The sequence below is a fragment of the Aethalodelphis obliquidens genome, unplaced genomic scaffold, assembly GCF_003676395.1.
Source record: "Aethalodelphis obliquidens isolate GAN/ISIS:26980383/991018 unplaced genomic scaffold, ASM367639v1 scaffold5, whole genome shotgun sequence".
Lineage (NCBI taxonomy): Eukaryota > Metazoa > Chordata > Mammalia > Artiodactyla > Delphinidae > Aethalodelphis > Aethalodelphis obliquidens.
The window spans coordinates 13,828,677-13,848,803 of NW_020837949.1; the positions used below are offsets into that span (position 1 = coordinate 13,828,677).

Here is a 20,127-nt window from a genome sequence, read left to right on the forward strand (position 1 = left end):
AAGCAAAAAAAGTAACAATGGCAAAAATCAGTTCCCTGTGCAAATATGTGGTTTTCCTTGGTCAAAACTGACCCCTGGACATATCCCTCATCCCATTCCATGGCCTAATAGAGAAAAATAAAAAATAGGGATGGAAGGGACACACCATGGAGACAAGACCTCATCACCAAGCACTTACAAACTCCTAATGTCTGTTTTCATGGCCTGAAACCATATGGGAAGCATATTTTCCTTACCCCAAATCAGGAAACATGGCCCGACAGATTTCTGTGCCACTTTCCAGGAGAAAGCGGCAGTCTGAGGAGTGCAGTGTGGCTGTCAAAACACTGGAATTACTAGGATATTTCAACAGTTTATGGGAACAGAGGGATAACATAGTGAAAGTCAGAATTGGCTTAGAAAAACCTGGACATATGGCTGTAATCCCTAATCAGCCAGCCAATTAGGTCAAAAGTTCAGCTAGTTCAGAAAAATTAATGAGTCAGACTGGGTGTTTAGCATCATGCAAAGATTAGCCAAATCTCAATTTAAGAGCAAGGAAAAATATGGAGAATATTCATATAGCCAGACTTCAAAGGAGTACTGGCACTTAAAAAACCCCACTGCTCTAAGACTCACGTATCATTAGAAAGATGGAGTGTTTGCTGTAGACTCGGACCTTCCACTTTGCTGCCTGCTGTCCAATAAGGACCACTTAAAATAAGAACATTGCAATGAATACTCAAATAATCAGGGAAATGACAACAGGTTAACTGTTTTGTGTTATTCTGAGCAAAGCATCTACCTTTAAAGTGGCTACAGGGAGAGCCAAGCCAGGGCAGAAAGGGAAAACGGGCTCTCCTCCCAGTTTTCCCGAGCAAGGTTTCCACCATATTAGCTGCATTATTGGGTTTGAATGAATCCCCAGGACATCACATTTAAGTCCACGTTCAAGTGTAATTACAAACCACACTCAAGGGCCATGTGTGAATTACATGGATTAGTCATGCCAACATTCCTCTTCATTAGTGTGTATGCCAAAGGTTGACAGCAGAGTGTGTAAAAGTGATTCAAGTAGACTATGATGTTTTAAATAACCCCCTTCACGTGTAAGAGGAAAGACCAGAGGAGACTTACCAGTCCACTTAACACTCCCTTCAACATCCTCAAATCTGGTTTCTAGTTCATTTTTTCATCAGTTTTTGTGAATTATTTTCTAAATGTAATCTCTAATGGGTAGAAAGAAATATGTCGATCTTGGGCCACGTAATTACATCTTAATTTTGTAATTAGATGTCTTGATTGTCTAATTAAAGGACAAGAAGTCTGTGCCTAATTACACATGCTAATTATCATGCAAGCCCATGCCCTAATTATGTAACTCCACTTACAAAAATACCACTGTGTGTCTCTGCACAAAATTCAGACATTTCCAAGCATATGGCATCAGCAGAGAATGTTCTGGACACAACCATAAACTTCAGTTTGCAGCCTGGAGTCAAGTATAGAACTTAAGCGTCTTCAGCTAGGAATTTGCCAAATGTTGCCATCAGTAACTAGAGGCCTTGAACTAAAATCTGCAGGGAGAGATCACTGTCTCCAGACTTCTGAGCAAAATTGCAAAGTGGGTTCCATTTGCTCCCACTTCCTTCTCTGCATCCATGTTTCATATTCTCTGGTCCCAGGCTCCGCTCTGTCTCAACAGGCTCCTAAACCAGAATCCACGGACTTAAGGAGTTAGGGGTTGAATTGTGTCAACCCCCCCGCCGCACCCCCGTAAAATAAGTTGAAGTCCTAACTCCCAGTTAGGTAATATCTCAGAATATTACCTTATTTGGAGATAGGGTGGCTGCAAATGTAATTAAAGATGAGGTCATACTGAAGTAGAGTGGACCCCTAATCCATTACAGCTGATGTCCTCATAAGAGGATGCCATGTGAAACATGGAGACACAGGGAGAATGCCATGTGATGACAGAGGCAGAGATTGGAGTTACATGGCTGCAAGTCAGGAAACGCCAAAGATTGTCAGTAAACCACTGGAAGCTAGGAAGAGACAAGGAAGGATTGTTCCCTACAGATTTCAGTGGGAACATCGTCCTGCAAAAACCTTGATTTCAGACTTCTGCCTTCCAGAACTGTGAGACAACAAACTCTGGTATTTTCAGCCCAGTTTGTGTTACTTTGTTATGGCAGCTCTAGGAAACTGGTACACCAGGAACACCCATGAATGAGTTTTAGAGAGTCAATGAAAAAGTAATTTTTTTAAATGTCTCCTGTTACCCTAAAAATTATCATTGTGGGGAGCTTCCCTGGTGGCACAGTGGTTAAGAATCCGCCTGCCAATGCAGGGGACACGGGTTTGAGCCCCAGGCCGGGAGGATCCCACATGCCGTGGAGCAGCTGAGCCCATACGCTGCAACTGCTGAGCCTGTGCTCTAGAGTCCGTGTGCCTGGAGCCCGTGCCCCGCAGCAGGAGAGGCCACCACAGTGAGAAGCCCGCGCACGACAACGAAGAATAGCCCCTGCTCACCGCAACTGGAGAAAGCCCGCGCGCAGCAACGAAGACCCAACACAGCCAAAAATAAATAAATAAATTTATGATTTTTTAAAATTGTCATTGTGAAAGAAATTTTTTATGTCAAATTGGGCCATTAAGTCCTGAGCCATCAAAAACGTGCTGGTGGCCAGGGATGCTAGTAAATCAGGTAATAGGCAGATATCATGCAGCCACCATTTCTCAGGGCTGGAAACCATCTAGCGATTTTTAGAATAGCTTCTCTTTGATGGGAACTAATGCAAGTGTATTCCACAATTATGAACATGAACATCTATCATTGTTTACGTTAAGGATACTTAAGTTGGAAAATGCCAATGGAAAGGATATGTAGTAGCTTCAGACAGCATCCTTTGGTTTCACTTCTACAACCAAAGTAGTCAGTTATCCCTATAGGATACAAATCCTGCAGTACCAGTGGTGCTCCTTCTACTGTCCATTCTCAAAATAAATGGAACCACATGGGATCATTTTCAACATAAGAAATTCCCCAATACTTTGTCTTCCCCAAGACAAAGCCCTTTCTTGATGCATTCAACAAGAGTGGTCAGCCCATCGCTTAGCCCAAGAAGCCACTCATGATAAATTGGGGGACATTTTGATAAATTGTGTATTAAAGAGATGAGCTGATTGAGGTTGGAGCCAAAGTAGAAAAGAGTCAAACAATGGCTTGTCCTCCAAGAGTCCCTCATTGTGTCTCTTAAGCAGCGGCCATAGAGGAGGAGTTGGTTTCTCTCTTGTGTGCTTCTGAGAACAGCTAGCTCCTCGGCCCATTCATTATGTCTTCACAATCCCTATCAAAGAATGTCTACTTAGTGAGCTGCTTTTGGAAATTTCAGTGGCTATTTATATTTTTGAAATGGTGAAAGATTCTTTTGGCAAATATCAATTTTCCTGGGATAAAAATCACGGTGTTCCAGGAAGAGGTAAAGCCCGGGGGTGCGAGGTAACCCACCTGTCCCAACTTTGAAGAAGAGAAGCCCTTTGTCATGGTTACTCTACGCTTGGTGACATGCACGACCATTAAAGGCTTTGCCAGCAATTCCATAAAAGGTTGTGACCACATCAGAAACTTTATTAGACAAGGGCTTACATTTTTGCCTCTTCAAAAGATTTTAAGACATGGGAGCCGAAGATGAGGTTTGCTAGCTTTCCAGAAAATGAATCTTGAAATGCTTGACAGAAATTTGAGCAAAAAAATCTAGAAATATTAGGGAGAAAGCCTACCCTCATTTTATTATAATTGTAGTTTTTTCTGAGTATATTTTTTATATATCTGAGATCCTGTTCTCTATAATTTTTTTCTGTTTCTCTATATTTCCACTTTTTCCATTTACCATAAGGAAAAAAATCTCCATGTTATGAATCCTTTATGAACATTATTTTTATGGCTATATATTCCTCTTGTGGACATATCATAATTTACTAAACTATTTTTATTGTTACATATTTAGGGTGTTTTCAGTTTCTTGGTTAATTTAAGTTATGCCACAACAATAAACATCTCTATGCGTCAAGCTTTCCTGGCACTTTACACAGGAAGCTTATCCAGATCTGAAATCCCTGAGTCACTGGTTTTAAACACTGGCATGCAACGCCAAACTGCTTTCCAGAGAGCTTGTCCCAGTTGGTCTCAGTGTCAGTGTATCCATTTCACCAAACACTCTCATAAAGTTTTTCCAAATTTTGTAGACACATCAGTATATCTCGATGTCTGCATTTGTTTTCATTCCTAGAGAGAGAGAGAACATTTTTTGCCATCCCTTGTCCTCCAACTTAAAAAATATTTCCCAGCTTTGAAATTACTCTTGCTTTTCCCCCTTTATTCCCACCACAGTTTATCTAGGTGGCAGGCAGAATTGTGCTACACCAATTGGTTAAAAAATTAGTTGGGGGCTTCCCTGGTGGCACAGTGGTTGAGAGTCCGCCTGCCGATGCAGGGGACACGGGTTCGTGCCCCGGTCCGGGAAGATCTCACATGCCGCGGAGCGGCTGGGCCTGTGAGCCATGGCCACTGAGCCTGCGCGTCCAGAGCCTGTGCTCCGCAACGGGAGAGGCCGCAACAGTGAGAGGCCCCAGTACCGCAAAAAAAAAAAAAAAAAATTAGTTGGGAAATGAGCAGTCATCAATAGGTGACTGTGAGTTGACTCCAAGCACACATTTGGGCAGGGAGAGGAAGATTAGCAGATGAATTCTGAACAGACTTTGTTTAGAAAATAACTAGCTAGTCTTGTTAGTTGACTTTAAGTTCTGTTTCCTTCCTCCTTGCCCCATTCTTCCCCTACAATGACAATTAAAGAAACTATATAGAAATTGCTTCAGTCATGCCTCAAGACAGGAGTTCTTGGAAACAGTTTCCATATGAGGTCTTCTCAGTTCCCCTTTTAGCACCTCATCTTTCTTTTCACATCCTCATCTTCATGTTCAGTGCCCTCTCTTGACATTGCTCTCAGGGCTGGAAACCATCTAGTGTACATTCATTCATGTGTCAGTTAGTAGCAGTTAAGTTAGCTCCTAAGATATAACCTGCAAACCAGAAAGTTCATTAACTAATTTATATAAGAGTAGGTGTCCTTTTCCAGGAGCAAGAAACTGATGTATCTACTCAGAGCACCTCCTTTTCAGGTATTTGAGAAGCCAAATCAATCATCAGAGGATGATGTGTTAAGCCAGGTTCTACAGTAGGAGGTGGCCCATCAGAACAGATAAGTCATTGGGACCCTGGGAAAAATAATCTTGCCCCACAGCTGAGTGCACCTCTATAAAGGGTTGGCAAAGAGACAGTGTGCTTGCTGCACCACCCCCTCTCTGCCCAATGGTTTATAATGCTGCCTCCATCATACACCTCCGTAGGACAGGTGCTTGAGTCTATTCTGATCCATTTGTCTGACTTATGCTAATGCCTCACTATTATAACTCTATTACACCTTTTTATGTAGAGAGTATATAGTGTAGAGAAAGTATATCTTACTTTCTCATATTAATTTTAGAATTAGTCTAGTTTGATGAAAAATCCTGTCGGAATTTTTATTGGAATTGCATTAAATTTATAAATTAGTACCAATGTTATTACAACACTGAGTCTTCTCATCTGTGAATATGTTATATCTCTCCATTGATTCATTCTCTGTCTTAGTAACGTTTTGTAATTTTATGCACAGAGTATCTTTTTGCTGTTTACATATATTGGTTATTTTTATTGCTCATGTGTAGGAACACCATTTGGTTTTTTATGCCCATCTTGTAATCATGAGCCTGCTAAACTTTCTTATTAGTTCTTCTGGTTTACATGTGGATTCTCTTTGATATCTTATGCTGACAATTCTATTTTATGCAAATAATATCAGTTTGTTCTCTTTTTTTTTCTAATCCTTTTGTCTCACTTTTCATTTTCTTTTCTTATCACATTGGCTGTGACCTTGAGTACAGTGTTTAAAAGATACAGTAAGAGAGAACATCTTTTTCTTATTTCTGACTCTATGTGGATATATCTAATGTTTTAAAATTAAGTATAAGATTTTACTGTAGATTTTTAACAGATATCCCTCATTGGGTTAAGGACATTTCTTCCATTCCTAGTTTTCTGGGAAAAGTTTTCCTTGATTAGTCTTTCTATAGGTTTGTCTATTTAATCTTTTCAAAACACCAACTTTTTACTTTTGTTGATCGTTTCTAGTTTTCTCTCTTTTGCTGTTGTCTAGTTCATTATTTTATGCTCATTTTTTATTATGATCTTCCTACTATTTTCTTTGGGTTTACTCTTTGTTTTGTGTGTGGGTGTGTATGTGTTTTCTTTTAGCTTCTTTTTTTAAAAAATAAATTTATTTATTTATTTTTGCTGGGCGCGGGCTTTCTCTAGCTGTGGCGAGCAGGAGCTACTCTTCATGGCAGTGTGTGGGCTTCTCATTACAGTGGTTTCTCTTGTTGTGGAGCACGGGCTCTAGGTGTGCGGGCTTCAGTAGTTGTGGCATGTGGGCTCAGTAGTTATAGCTCGCAGGCTCTAGGGTGCAGGCTCAGTAGTTGTGGCGCATGGGCTTAGTTGCTCCGCAGCATGTAGGATCTTCCTGGACCAGGGCTTGAACCCATGTCCCCTGCATTGGCAGGCAGATTCTTAACCACTGTGCCACCAGGGAAGTCCCTCCTTTAGCTTCTTAACATTTTGGCTCACTTATTTTCAGTATTATTTTGTTTTTAATAAATGCTTTTAAGGATATAAATCTCCCTCTTATTACCTCTTTAGCTGCATCCCACACATTTTGAAATGTAGTACTTTAGTTGTCTGATAGTTTCATTCTAATAGGAGACTACTGAATATAAAATGTGCTGTAAGATGCATACAAGCAAAACTGAGTGGGACGGATATTTTGGAGTTGAAAGACTTTCCCATTGCTTTTCAATTCTGTCCATCTCTATCCATGAAATTAAGTAACAGTCGTTTATAATTTGTCCCCAAAGACCCAGAAAAGGAGACTTCTTATAATCTTCACTCCTCTGGGGAAGAAAAGGAGGACTACTGTGCAGTTCTTTCCCCAGTAGGAACCACAAAAACAGTCATTGTAGTTAGTAGTCTGACAACAACTTTGTCACAGCACAAGAAAAATACACTTACATAGACAAAGAGAGGTATATGATTATTATTATAATTTATAATAATTTTTAATCTTTCTTAAGTACCAGGGACGGTGCCAAAAACTTTTTATACATTGTCTTGTATAAGCCTGCCAACAATTATATAGAGGTAGAAATAAATATTCTTCTCATATTACTGATTAGGAAATTAATACTTAAGGAAATTAATTAGTGTGCCCAAGGTGGCAGTGCTGCTAAGTGATTGAGTCAGAGTTGTCACATTTCAAACAGGTGCTGTATGAACTCCACTAACCTGTTTCTTTCTGTCCTCTAAGCTAAGGTGTTGTTGGTAAGCCACTGCATGAGAACATGGCAGAGAATATACGGAGAACAAAGGCAGGTTTCTTAGAAACCAAAGGTATAATAATAACAGATACTAATTAGCTGATGACCATGATGAGAGAGAAAGAGAGCCTTTGTCTTTCTAAAGCCAATGGCTTCACTTCTGCTTTTACTCAGAATTCTCAACTGTTTCTTCTTTCTGTTGCATCAATTTCTCCCTCTCTACTGGATCACCGCTATCAGCATACAAACATATTCTAGTGTCTTCCATCCACGGAAAAAAGCAAACTACTTTGATTCCAGCCATTGCCTTAGTTTTCTTTTTTCTTCCCAGTACAATCCCTTAAAAGCATTATCTAGACATGTTCTCTTCCCTTCTATAGCCATAGTCTCTTCATCTTCCCAGGTAAGCTTCTGTACCTACCACTTCACCAGCACTGCCCTTGTCAAAGTCAGCCATGGTTTTGATCTTGTCCATCCAGTAATTTCTTGCCAGTTTTTTTTTCTTTTTTACTAGCTTCTCAGCAGCATTTCAACACAGATGAACATTTCCTTCTTCCTGAGACATTCTCTTTTCTTGGCTTCATGACATCACTCCTCAGGGGCTGATCCTCAGAGGAGTCTTTTCTGGCTCCTTTCCTTCTATTAGTCCCATCACTTTCAACACCATCTATATGTCAGTAACTTCCACATTTCTATCTCTAGCTCCATTCTCTCCACTGAGCTCGTCTTTATCCAGACACCACCTTGGCTGCACCCTTTTGATGTGTGTTAGGCATTTTAAACTTAACATACCTAAACCTGAACCCAATTTTCCCCCTAAAGTTCTTTCTCCTCTTTCATCTCTGTATCACTGTTACAACCACAACCCACCAATTGCTCAAGCCAGAAACCTTTGAGACACGGTAGAGTGTGTAATTATATGAAATATGACAATCCCTCCCAGTTGGAGGATTATATACATCTCTACCCTGTTTACATAAGGCTGATCACGTGACTTTCTTTGGCCAACTGAGCATGAAAAGACACCATGTGCGCTATGTCCAAGCAGAAGCTTTGAGAGCAACACATGATGAGCCATTTGTCCTTTTCCCTCTGCCATGAGGCCAGTAGTCTCCCCGATGAGAGCTCTTCCCGAAGCCTGGGTTCTGCAATGAAGATGATGATGAGCAAAGAAGGAAGTGGTCCATGATAGACATTTAGCGTGACCAAGAAATAGACATTTGGGCTTCCCTGGTGGCGCAGTGGTTGAGAGTCCGCCTGCCGATGCAGGGGACGTGGGTTCGTGCCCCGGTCCGGGAGGATCCCACATGCCGCAGAGCGGCTGGGCCCGTGAGCCATGGCCACTGAGCCTGCGCGTCCGGAGCCTGTGCTCCGCAGCGGGAGAGGCCACAGCGGTGGGAGGCCCGCGTACCGCAAAAATAAATAAATAAATATTTGTTGATGTAAATCACTGAGATTTGTTGAGGACATGAAGGGAGTCAGTTATTACCCAGGCAGAACTTACTTGAAGCTGGCTGATATTAGACATGTTTAATTCTTCTCTTTTATTTTTCATACTTTACATAGGATCTGTCAGCAAATACTTTAGCTCCGTCTTCAAATTAGCTCTGTCACCATATCTGCCCACTTCTCTCCATCTCTTCTACTTCTATCCTGGTACAAGCCCATAAGGAGGGTTATTTGCTAGTATCTTGCATATGCATTTATCCACTGATCCATCACATTTGCTTCTGGGAATTTATTCTACACATATATGTGAACATAAATATGTACAGGGGTATTTATTTTGGTGTGTTTATAACAGCAAAAGAGTGGGAATAGCCTACATGCCCATCTGCTTGGGACTGTTTAAATAAATTAGGATGCATCCATTCATAGTATACTATGCAACGAAGATGGAAAGCCATCAAGATAGAGTATTACATGAAAATAGTAAGATGCAGAAAATTGAGTTTAGTATGTTTCCATTTATGTAAAAAAAATGGGGATACAAAAATAACTATTTGTATAAGCTTGTACGTTTATTTAAAAGATCTCTATAAGTCTAAATAAGAAGTTAATTGCAGAGGTTACCAATTGTACAGATGGAACTGTGGGGATGAGGATGAGGCAGGAAGGAGATGTTTAGTTTGATGTTTTAGTACAGAAATGCAAAAGTAGGCAAAACAGTAAAATGAATTCCCAGGTACCTACCACTCTGTTTAACAATTATCAACTTGTGACCAATCTCGTCTCAGCTTTACTCCCCCCCACCTCATGCCCAGATTTTTCTGAAGCAAATCCATGACATCAAATCATTCCAACTGTAAATATTTCCGTACCCTTTACTAAAATATAAGGACTCTTTCAAAAAATAACCACAGTATCATTATCACAATTCAAAATAAAAATAGTTCCTTAGTATCCTCAAATACCTAGTCAGTGTTTAAATTTCCCCGATTGTCTCACAACTTTTCTTTACAGTATGTTTGTTGAGTGAGGATCTAAATAAGGGCCATATGTTCGTAATTGGGTCAGATGCCTCTGAAGTATTTTTAAGTCTCTAAATTCTCCTTCCAGTCCCACCCCACCCCCATTTTTCCCTATGCATTTTTACACAACAAAACCAGGTGGTGTCTCGTAGGGTTTCCCGCAGTCTGAATTCTGCTGGTTGCTTCCCATGGTGTAGATTAACCCGTTCTGCAGTCCTAGTAGCTGAATCTAAACCATTGGCTCCCGAATTTGTCTGAAGCTGGAGGAGCTTCACAAACTTCTGATGCCTGTGTCCCATCCGCCCCATGCCCCCCTCACGTCCCACCCCCAGGTGCTGACTTCACTGCCTAAGGTGTGACTTGGGCCTTAGCAGCTTAAAAAGATCCTCAGGTGTTTCCAGTGTTCAACCAAGTTTGAAAACCACTGATCCAGAGGCTTTTTCTGCAAGACTTCTCCACAGGAGTTTCACAATCTACTTGTCTCTTTTATTATGAACTTAGCAGCTGTGAGGATTACCACCTAAATCTATTCATTCACCAGGGGCTGCAAAGCGGTGATATTTCTTCATTTATTAGCTGGAATAATTCTGAATTTACCCTCCTCTGCTAAGGACAGTTCACATAAGAAAAGTAGGATCAATGCTTGATTCTTTCCTTTTAGTGTTCGTTTTCAAAATAATGAGTTGATTCCATAACATCTTACATTGGGTGCACATGCTATTTTTGTATCATTACGAACTCATCAATTTAAACATACTTGATGTGTTTTGATCCATTGCAATGGTTATTTTTTTCATCAGATTGTGCCATCTTTGGATAGTGGGAGCACGTGTAAGTTTGTTCCCGAGTACTTTTTGGGAGAACAGCTTCCCCACTCTCTGAAATGACAAGTTGTTCCAGGTACATCTTGTACGTTTCTTGCCCCAGACCTGAATCAGCCATCATCCCGAGAAACTCTGTTTCCTTTTAGTGGAAAATGATATCTAGGGACCGTAACGGAAAGAAGACCTTCCACTGTATTTCTTGGTAATACTTCATGATATCATGTTTGAGATTTCAGCCATGTGGATGCCTATTCAAAAACTTTAATAGATTTTGAAACTTGTGAATTGAATCCTTTGTAATTAGAATTATTTTGAATGTATTAGTGGTACATTACATAAAAGATCAATATGGTGAATCCTATCAGAAAGTTAAGGAATTGTTTCAGTAAATTAATCTTTCCCAACTGCATTCGTTTCCTACTGTTGCTCTAACAGATAACCCCACACTTGGTGGTTTAAAATAACACAATGTGTTATCTTACAGTTCTGGGGGCCAAAAGTCCGAAATCAGTCTCACTAGTCTGAAGTTGAGGTGTCGGCAGGGCTGGTTCTTTCTGGAGACTCCAGGAGAGTATCCATTGTTTGCATCCTTAGCTTATGGCCATATCACTCCAATGTCTCCTGCTTCCAGGGATCACATCAACTCCTCTGACTCTGACTCGTACTGTCTCCCTCTTATAAGGACCCTTGTGATTACACTTAGGGTCCACCCAGGTAATTCAGGCTACTCTCCCCATCTCAAGACCCTTAACCACATCTTCAGAGTCCCTTTTGCCATATAAAGTGGAATTCACATGTCCTGAAGATCAGGGTGTTTGGAGGCCATTATTCAGCTACCGCACCAGCTTGTACTGTGTATAGACGCTGACTGTATTTTGGAGTGTGCTTGAAAAAAGTGTCTGGGGTGAAGACCATGAGGTTATCAGGGCTTCCTGTTTAGAGAGAACTGATGACCCAGCTGCAGAGGGGTGGGTAGCAGCCCCACCCAGAGCTCGCAAGGCACTCGGCCTCTGCCTCAGGCGCCCCCGAACCAGGCTTCAGGGGCCCTACCACCTAACCAGCAGACAGATAAGTATTTTACAGAAAAGCCTACACTTTAAAAACAATAAAGTCACCCCATTGTTGGTTACTATAGTGCATAGAGTTAACTAACTTTTCCTTTTTTTTTTTTTTTTTTTTTGCGGTATGCGGGCCTCTCACTGTTGTGGCCTCTCCCGTTGTGGAGCACAGGCTCCAGACGCGCAGGCTCAGCGGCCATGGCTCATGGGCCCAGCCGCTCCGTGGCACGTGGGATCTTCCCGGACAGGGGAACGAACCCACGTCCCCTGCATTGGCAGGCGGACCCTCAACCACTGCGCCACCAGGGAAGCCCTAACTTTTCCATTTTTGTCCCAACTTTTCAGTCAGTTGAGTCAATAAATCTCAATTGGCGTTAAGAGGTTAATCTTCTAAATTCAGTCATTTGTACAACATCTTTACAATTTTTGCCATATCTGCAAATCACCTAGGCTAGCACTTGCTTCCAACTTCCCTTCAAATAAACTTAAATAAAAGGAAACTTTATGTCATGACCATAAATGAAAACCATTACCACTTCCATAAAGAAAAACTAACAGTAAAGGGCTTCCCTGGTGGCACAGTGGTTGAGAGGCCGCCTGCCAATGCAGGGGACACGGCTTCGTGCCCCAGTCCGGGAAGATCCCACGTGCTGCAGAGTGGCTGGGCCCGTGAGCCATGGCTGCTGAGCCTGCACATCTGGAGCCTGTGCTCCAAAACGGGAGAGGCCACAACAGTGAGAGGCCCGCGTACCGCAAAAAAAACAAAAAACAAAAAAACAAAAGAAAAACTAACAGTAAAAATAAACACTTTACAATGGGAAATTTTAAAGCCCGGGAAATCCCTAGAATGATCCCACTGGCCACGCACGGATGGTCCAGAAGGGCACTTCCAGGAAGACGGGGCTCTCGAGGCTGGTCCAAATAGGCCACATTTTAAAATGTGCTCTGTTTAGGTTGCCCTGGCTCAGCTTGTAGTCTAACACCGCGGCCAGAGAACGATGAAGAAAGCTCAGTCCTTTTTCAGAGTACACGTGGAGAATCAGTTCTAATGAACCTTGTTGTCCTGTATTTCATTTCTCAGAACCTAAGAGAGCTGGTCTGCATTTGACATTGGATTTATTCCAAACTACGATAGCAGTTTACCCTCATGAAGGGGAATAGTCCTGGGAATGACATCCTTCGTCACTGTTAGGGATAATGGTAACCGACATGTTACAGGTGACGTGTTACAAGGATCATCAGGTGGACACGCGTGTCTCTTACAAGCCAGGCATGTGCTGGGCGCCAGGGAAGCTGCGGGAACATGGCACTTACAGCCTAGGAGACCCGACACACGTCCGATGGCTAATGCCAAGCAGTCAATTAAGCATTTACATTATGATCCTTGCAGCAAAGAAGCATCATGTGTCAGAGGATGTGCCTGCTGAAGTGTGTTTTGATCACTTAAGAGCACTTCCTCTGTCCAACCATTGGATGGTACATATTTGTTGAACTGGAAAAAAATGGCAAATGGTCCTTATGCTTATTATTTTCCCCCAAGGCTAGTTTTCAAAAAACAGGGACCTCCAAAGCAGGCCAATTTCCAAAAGTCCATTAAACTGAGGATAGAGGTGTGAAAGCTGGCACAGTAAAGAAGAACTGTGTCACCCATAGCCGGTGAAGGTGCTGGAAGAGGCTGCTGCTTTGAGGGGGTGGTGTCCCAGGAGGTCCCTGAGAAGAGCGAGCTCTGGGGGTTCCTGTGGAGGAAGCACTGGGCACCTGCCTTAACACTGAGTGAGCTCTGCTTTCTAAGGTGTGCCTCCCAGTGCCCAGCCCGACCCAAGAAAACTAGCTGACACCTTCTAGGACCGAAGGCAGCAAGTGGCGCAGGAGACGCAAGAGGGAGGGGATATGGGGATATGTGTATACGTATAGCTGATTCACTTTGTTATACAGCAGAAACTAACACACCATTGTAAAGCAACTATACTTCAATAAAGACGTAAAAAAAAAAAAAAGAAAAAAAGAAGGGAGAGGACCTCAGCCCCGCCTCCGCCTTAGTTCCCCATTTCTCTGCCACTTCTCACGGAAGCGTTCTGGAAGCCGCCTTGCCCTTTCGTGCCAGTGAGAATTAAAGGAGAAGAATGATGAAGATAGCACAGAAAGTAGTTTCACGATACAAATACACACGTGACTCGTCTTTCTATTTTAAAAATAGAGCAGTTGAATTATGTGACAAGACCAGTTAGGTGTCTGATATTTATGAAACACTTCTAGAATTTTTTTTTTAAGTATTGGTTATTTGACTGAATTTAACTAGACTGAGTTCCCCCTTCCACCCACAAGAAAAACCAATGACATATATAAATGCAGCAAAAAATCTTCCCCAAAACCTCTCTTCTAGGTGGGGAGAGGGAAAAAAAAGAGTCACAGCTTAGTGCATTAAAAAATATATTTATATTGGGATTGATATATATACGCTATTGATACTACATATAAAATAGATAACTAATGAGAACCTACTGTATAGCACAGGGAACTCTACTCAGTGCTCTGTGGTGACCTGAATGGGAAGGAACTCCAAAAAGGAGGGGATATGTGTATATGTATAGCTGATTCACTTTGCTGTACAGTAGAAATGAACACAACGTTGTAAAGCAACTGTACTCCAATAAAAATTAAATGAGAAAAAAATATTTATAGTAAATATTTTTAAAATAAAATATATTTTAATTTATTATAATATATTTAAATGTATAACTTTAATTTTATATGTTTATATATTTTAAAATGAAAACCTGCTTCTTTTATTTAGGCCTTGAATTCCTTATGTGTCAGGGGACTGTCAGCTGGGACGTAGCATCCTACAGAAGCCCCGGCCTCATCCCACTTGTCCCAGAAGCTGGAGGATTTGGCTCTTGTGAGGGAAGAAGCAAGCCAAAGAATTTCTTACCAACTCCCTCGAAGCAAGAATTTTGCTTCTGTGAACGCTTCTGTGTTCCCCCAATGCTGAGTCCTGTAGCCCTGCCCAGGAGCATGAGGTTCTCATCCGAGAACCACGGGCAGCTTCTGGGTTTTAGAGACTCAAGTCGCCCAAGATGCATTTTTGCGGAGATGGAAAAATAACTAGGTCGTCCCAGATCAGCAGGAACATCGCCGCGAGACGCTTTAAAAGACTCTCACTCCTCCCTGACAGGTAAGGGTCCAGGCCAGAGCCTGAGTTCCTTTCTATCTCTTCATCTGCCAATTAGTAGACTGGGCCTCACTGGTAATCGTGCTCTCAGGGTAATGGCTTGTTTAAGTAATTGACGATGTTTGTTCTCACCGGGGAATCTTAGCACATCAAAAGATGTTGAGAAAGCCAAAACTCACCTAGAGTCTGAGTTAATCACTTTGTCAAGCACAACAAAGGCTGTCTCGCTTTGCTAATAATCCCAAATGAGGTAGCAACCCTCAGTTAAATAAGGAAACGATGGTGTCTTTAATTACTGTTTTAAAGAGCTCTGACTCGCTTTTTCACTCCCTTTATTTTTATGAGAATGTCGGGAAACGTGTGCAGAGCTGATATCTTCCAAACTTCTCAAGTGCAGGAAGGGCGGGAGACCTTCCCTGAAGTTCATGGGAAGGGATCTGCGGCCTTTAGTGGAGAACGAGGTCAGTGCGTGTGGCTGTACCTAGCTCCGAGGAAGTTCATCCCGGCGTGTGCCTCCACGTGAGCCCTAGTACTTCCCCCTGCTCCGGGCTTGGCCCCCCGAACATGGCCCTCCTTCCCCCGCGTCGCTGCCTCAGCCTTTCTGGACGGCACCTCTGAACCCAGCTGCCCTCCAGCTGCCTTTCTGATCTCAGTTGTCTCTCGTAAGGCTCTTCCCAAGCGGCTGAAGCTTCGCCAGCCTCCTGACAGGCCCTCACCCCCTTGCGTCCCCTCCCTCGCCTCCCAGAGCCCCAGGCCGGATCACGCAGGCAGGTCAGAGCCCTGGGGCCTGCGTGTCCAGGATGGAAGGCTGGACTTGGTGATGTGTCGGTCTGAGCCCAGCTGCACAGTCTTTAAAAGGACTTGGACAACCTTAAGGCTACTTGGAAAGCCAATGAGTAGATGGGGGGATGGGGTCTGGAAGTGGCTCATCTCAGGTCAGCAATACTTAGAGAGTGTGGGTACCGTACAAAGGGTAAGACACATCTGACCCCCAGAGACTGCATCCTATGGAAAACAAATGGGCCGTGGGGAGGTTTCCCTTGGACTTGGGGAAGCCCTGATAACTGTCGTCCGTGTACCTCTTCTCTTACCTAATAACTCCCCATGGCTTCTAAACTGTGCCTTTTTTTTTTTTTTTTTTTGCGGTACGCATGCCTCTCACTGTTGCGGCCTCTCCCGCTGTGGAACACAGGCTCTGGACCCGCAGGCTCAGCGGCCATGGCTCACGGGCCCAGCCGCTCCGCGGCATGTGGGATCCTCCCAGACCGGGGCACAAACCCGTGTCCCCTGCATTGGCAGGTGGACTCTCAACCACTGCGCCACCAGGGAAGCCCAACTGTGCCATTTTTGACTCTTCCCATCAAACCTCATCTGCAGTCAATCACCAGGTACCGTCAATTCTACCTTCAAACCACTTCTCTAGTGAGTTCTCCTTACTTCTGACTGGCACTGCCCTATTTCAGGCCATCATTGTCTGTCCCTCGGGCATGGACTCAACAGAGTCCTGGATTGGCCTCCCAGTCTCCAGTTTCTTCCCTCATCCACCAATCTGCCATCCGTGCTAGTGCCAGAAGAATCTTGCTAACATGCACATCTGATCATGTTGTGGACCGGTTCAGAATTCTTCATTGGCTACCTGTCACTTTTAGACCAACGCTAAACTCCTTTATTTGGCGCATAAGACCTTTGATGATCTGGCCCCAGCCCAACTGCTCAGCCTCACTCCAGGTGATCTCTGTCCTCAAGCAGTCTTTCAAGACCTGGACATTGCTAGTTATACCGACTTGTTTCACCCTTCCAGGCTCTTACCCGTGCTCTTCTCCAGGGCCAGGATTAAGGTGACACAAGAGAGGCATCTAGGATGCAAAATTTAAGGAGGCACTCACTCCCAGGGAAGTGCAGGTGCTGACCCTGCTCCTACACGACCTTGAGAGTGAGTGCCTCCTTAAATCTCGTGTCCCAGGTGCCTGCTTACCTCACCCTGCTCCCAGAGCACTCTTCTCTGCCTGGTGTACCCAGCCTTTTTCTTTACCTGGCAAATCCTGAATTCAAGTCTCTGCTTGAGGGATTCCTCCTCCAGGAGCCCACCCAAGATTATCCTGGGCACACAGAGACATTCTCCTTGGCCACCGGCTCCTTCATGGTAGGGGGATTGCAGACAGAGAACAGGAGAACTTGGTGTATTGTTTGTAGGAATATAATCCTGCCTAAGCTCATTATTTACTGTACCTGGTTCTGCGTCCATCATGTGGGCTTAGTCATCTGTAGTTAATCCTTTTGTTTTTATGAAGTCCTTAAAGAACCCTTTAGATGTTGTGAAAGGGAGACATCTGCCTTGAGTGAACCCCAGAAGACAATTACATTTGAGCCCAGAGAGGGCAGAGGGGGCTACTTTTGCCTCTGTATCCTGCATAATAATAACGAACAGTTACAGACTATTTCCCAGGGGCCAGGAGCTGTTCTAAGTGCTTCACACATTAACTCATTTACTCCTCTCCACACTCTGTGTGGGAGGTGCTATTATGATCATCTTCGTTTTGCAGCTGGGAAAACTGAGGCTCAGAGAGATTAAGTCACTCGCCCAAGGCTGTCCAGCTAGTAAGTAGAGGAGCTGACATTCAAACCCAGGCTGTCTGGCTCTGAGTCTATGCCCTTAGCTAGTAGCCTCTGTGTCTCTTGTTTTACATTTGCAGAGCAGCAAATTGCCTAGAACGCGACCAGTCTACAAGATTGAGGGTGTGGGAAGCTTTGCTCACTTGTGTGGAGTAAGGACTCTGATGCCCCTGTGAAAAGACAGATGCCATTCACGGGACTCTATTATCCCCTGGGATCAAATAACTGATCAGATTTGCCACTGAGTCAACAGGGCCCCAAGACTTGAAACAAGGACAGGTCAATTTAAAGGGGAAACCTGGACTGTGCAAAGAGTAAAGGAACTGTTTTTTCGCCTGTTGCGTCTCAGTATCCCTGAGTAGCCACGGGGAGGGTAAGGAGCATTAGGTACCTGTACTAGGTGCACCGGATGACTCTAAATTCTCTTATAACTAGCCTAGTAAGCATTCAGAAAATATTTGCCAGTTGGATTTGACGTACATCTTCATAAACCCAGCCAATATTTCCAACTTTCTATTGCACTGTGACCTGCCCAATAGCCTAGAACAGGCCTAGGAAATCCCATTCTGCCTCCCAGCTTGGCAGATAACTTAAAGAACTTAGGCAGTCAAAATAACAAAAGAATATTGTGAGTGTTTCAAAAATTATAATCCCATCGCATTTTGTTTGTTACCGTAATCCCCATATCTTTGTGTTGACCTAATTCTTGGCAAATTCACTCATTGGCCTTTGATGACCCCATAGCTACAGCGGTCAACTGAAGGTCCAACTGGAAATTGTGCAAAACAAGGTCTCCAGTCTAAGGTCACCAAGATCTCAGTGACTTTTGCTCAGTGATGTGGTTGGTTGTGGCTCTCACCCCCCTGGGCTCTGGACCAGATGTGCAGACCCACAGAACCTGCCTGACCATCTGCATGTCTGACCCATCTGGGTTTGGCCTCTTGCCTGCCTCCTGTGTTTTATAATGTCTCCCATTACAGTCCCTGGTCCCAGTCCTGGCTCATCCTGGCCATTCCTTTCTCATCGCCTGTATTGGTTATCTAGTGCTGTGTAACAAATTACCCCCATCTCCTAAGTGGCTTTAAACAAAAATCATTTGTCATCTCACATGGTTTTCAAGGGTCAGGAATCTGGGAGGGTGTTTCCTGGGAGGTTTGTGGATGAGGGTTTCTCATGAGGATACTGTCAAGCTGTCAACTGAGGCTGCAGTGATCTAAAGCTTGCCTGGGCTTAGAGAATCACATTCATGCCCACTTAATGTAGCTGTTGGCAGGCTTCACCATATGGGCCCTCCATAGGGCTGCTCAACATGGCAGCTGGTTTCCCCCTAAACAAGCAACCCAAGGCAGAGAGAGAGCCCGCGGAGCGGCTGGGCCCGTGAGCCATGGCCGCTGATCCTGCACGTCCGGAGCCCGTGCTCCGCAACGGGAGAGGCCACAACAGTGAGAGGCCCGTGTACCACAAAAAAAAAAAAAAAAAAAGTGATACACTGTCACCTCTGCTGTATTCTGTTGGTCACCCGACTGACTCTGGAACAGTGCAGGAGGGGACTAAGCAAAGGTGTGAATCCTAGGGGACAAGGATCATTAGGGACCATCCCTATGCCCCAGCATGAACAAATTTGATTAAAGTACATTCTTCTTCCAAAGTTTCACCTTGGGTTTTTCCAGATGGTTACTAAAACTTATGAAGTCTATAAGCTGTTTCTTCCTATGATGAGTTGTAGTTGTGCCATTCTTCATTCCATAAAGTTGTTTTTAGTGCCTACTCTGTGCCAGATGCCATGGTACATCCCCAAGGGAATAGATATCTACTTGACTCTTACTGGAAAAGTAAAATCAGGGAAACTTCAAACTGAGGTGGAAACCATATGGCTGATAATAGCAGCTAACATTTATTAAGCATGTGCTATGGGCCAGGCATTGTACCAAGCACTTTATAAACAGGGTGGCCTTTAATCTCCACCAACATCCTTGTTATGTCCATTATACAGGTGGGGAAACTGAGACGTAGAGACCAGCCCCAGTGTCTGACACACTGGTCAGTGGCCAGCCCGCAGCCCAGGCCTGGTCTCTCTGACTGAACAGCCTGAGCCTCTAGCCAGGCCTTCGACTGGTCTGTCCTGGCTCAGCAAGGCTCATGAGGGGAAGGAGACTGCAGTCATCCTCTAGGGCTGCTGTAACAGTACCACAAACTGGGGGCTTACAACGACAGGAATTTACTCTCTCACAATTCTGGAGACCGGAAGTCTGATATCAAGATGTTGGCCAGGCCAAGCTCACTCAGAGCCTCCAAGGGAAGACCCTCCCTTGCTCTTCCTGGCTTCCGGCGTTTGCCAGCAGTCCTTGGAGTTCCTGTGCAGACACATCATTCCAATCTCGGCCTCCATCCTCACATGATGTTCTCCTTGTGTGTCTGTGTCTTCACAACATCTTCACTCTGTGTGTCTCTGTGTCCAAATTCCCTCTTATAAGGACATCAGTCCCAGATTAGGACTCACTCTAATTCAGCGTGAACAACTTGGTTGCCCCTAAAAACAC

General features: G+C 43.8%; 1 protein-coding gene across 2 annotated transcripts in view; it reads right to left on the reverse strand.

The window, feature by feature from the left end:
• Nucleotides 1-20,127, reverse strand: part of TBXAS1 (thromboxane A synthase 1) — a 150,198-nt gene that overhangs the window by 115,560 nt on the left and 14,511 nt on the right. The gene's annotated exons all lie outside the window — the stretch shown is intronic.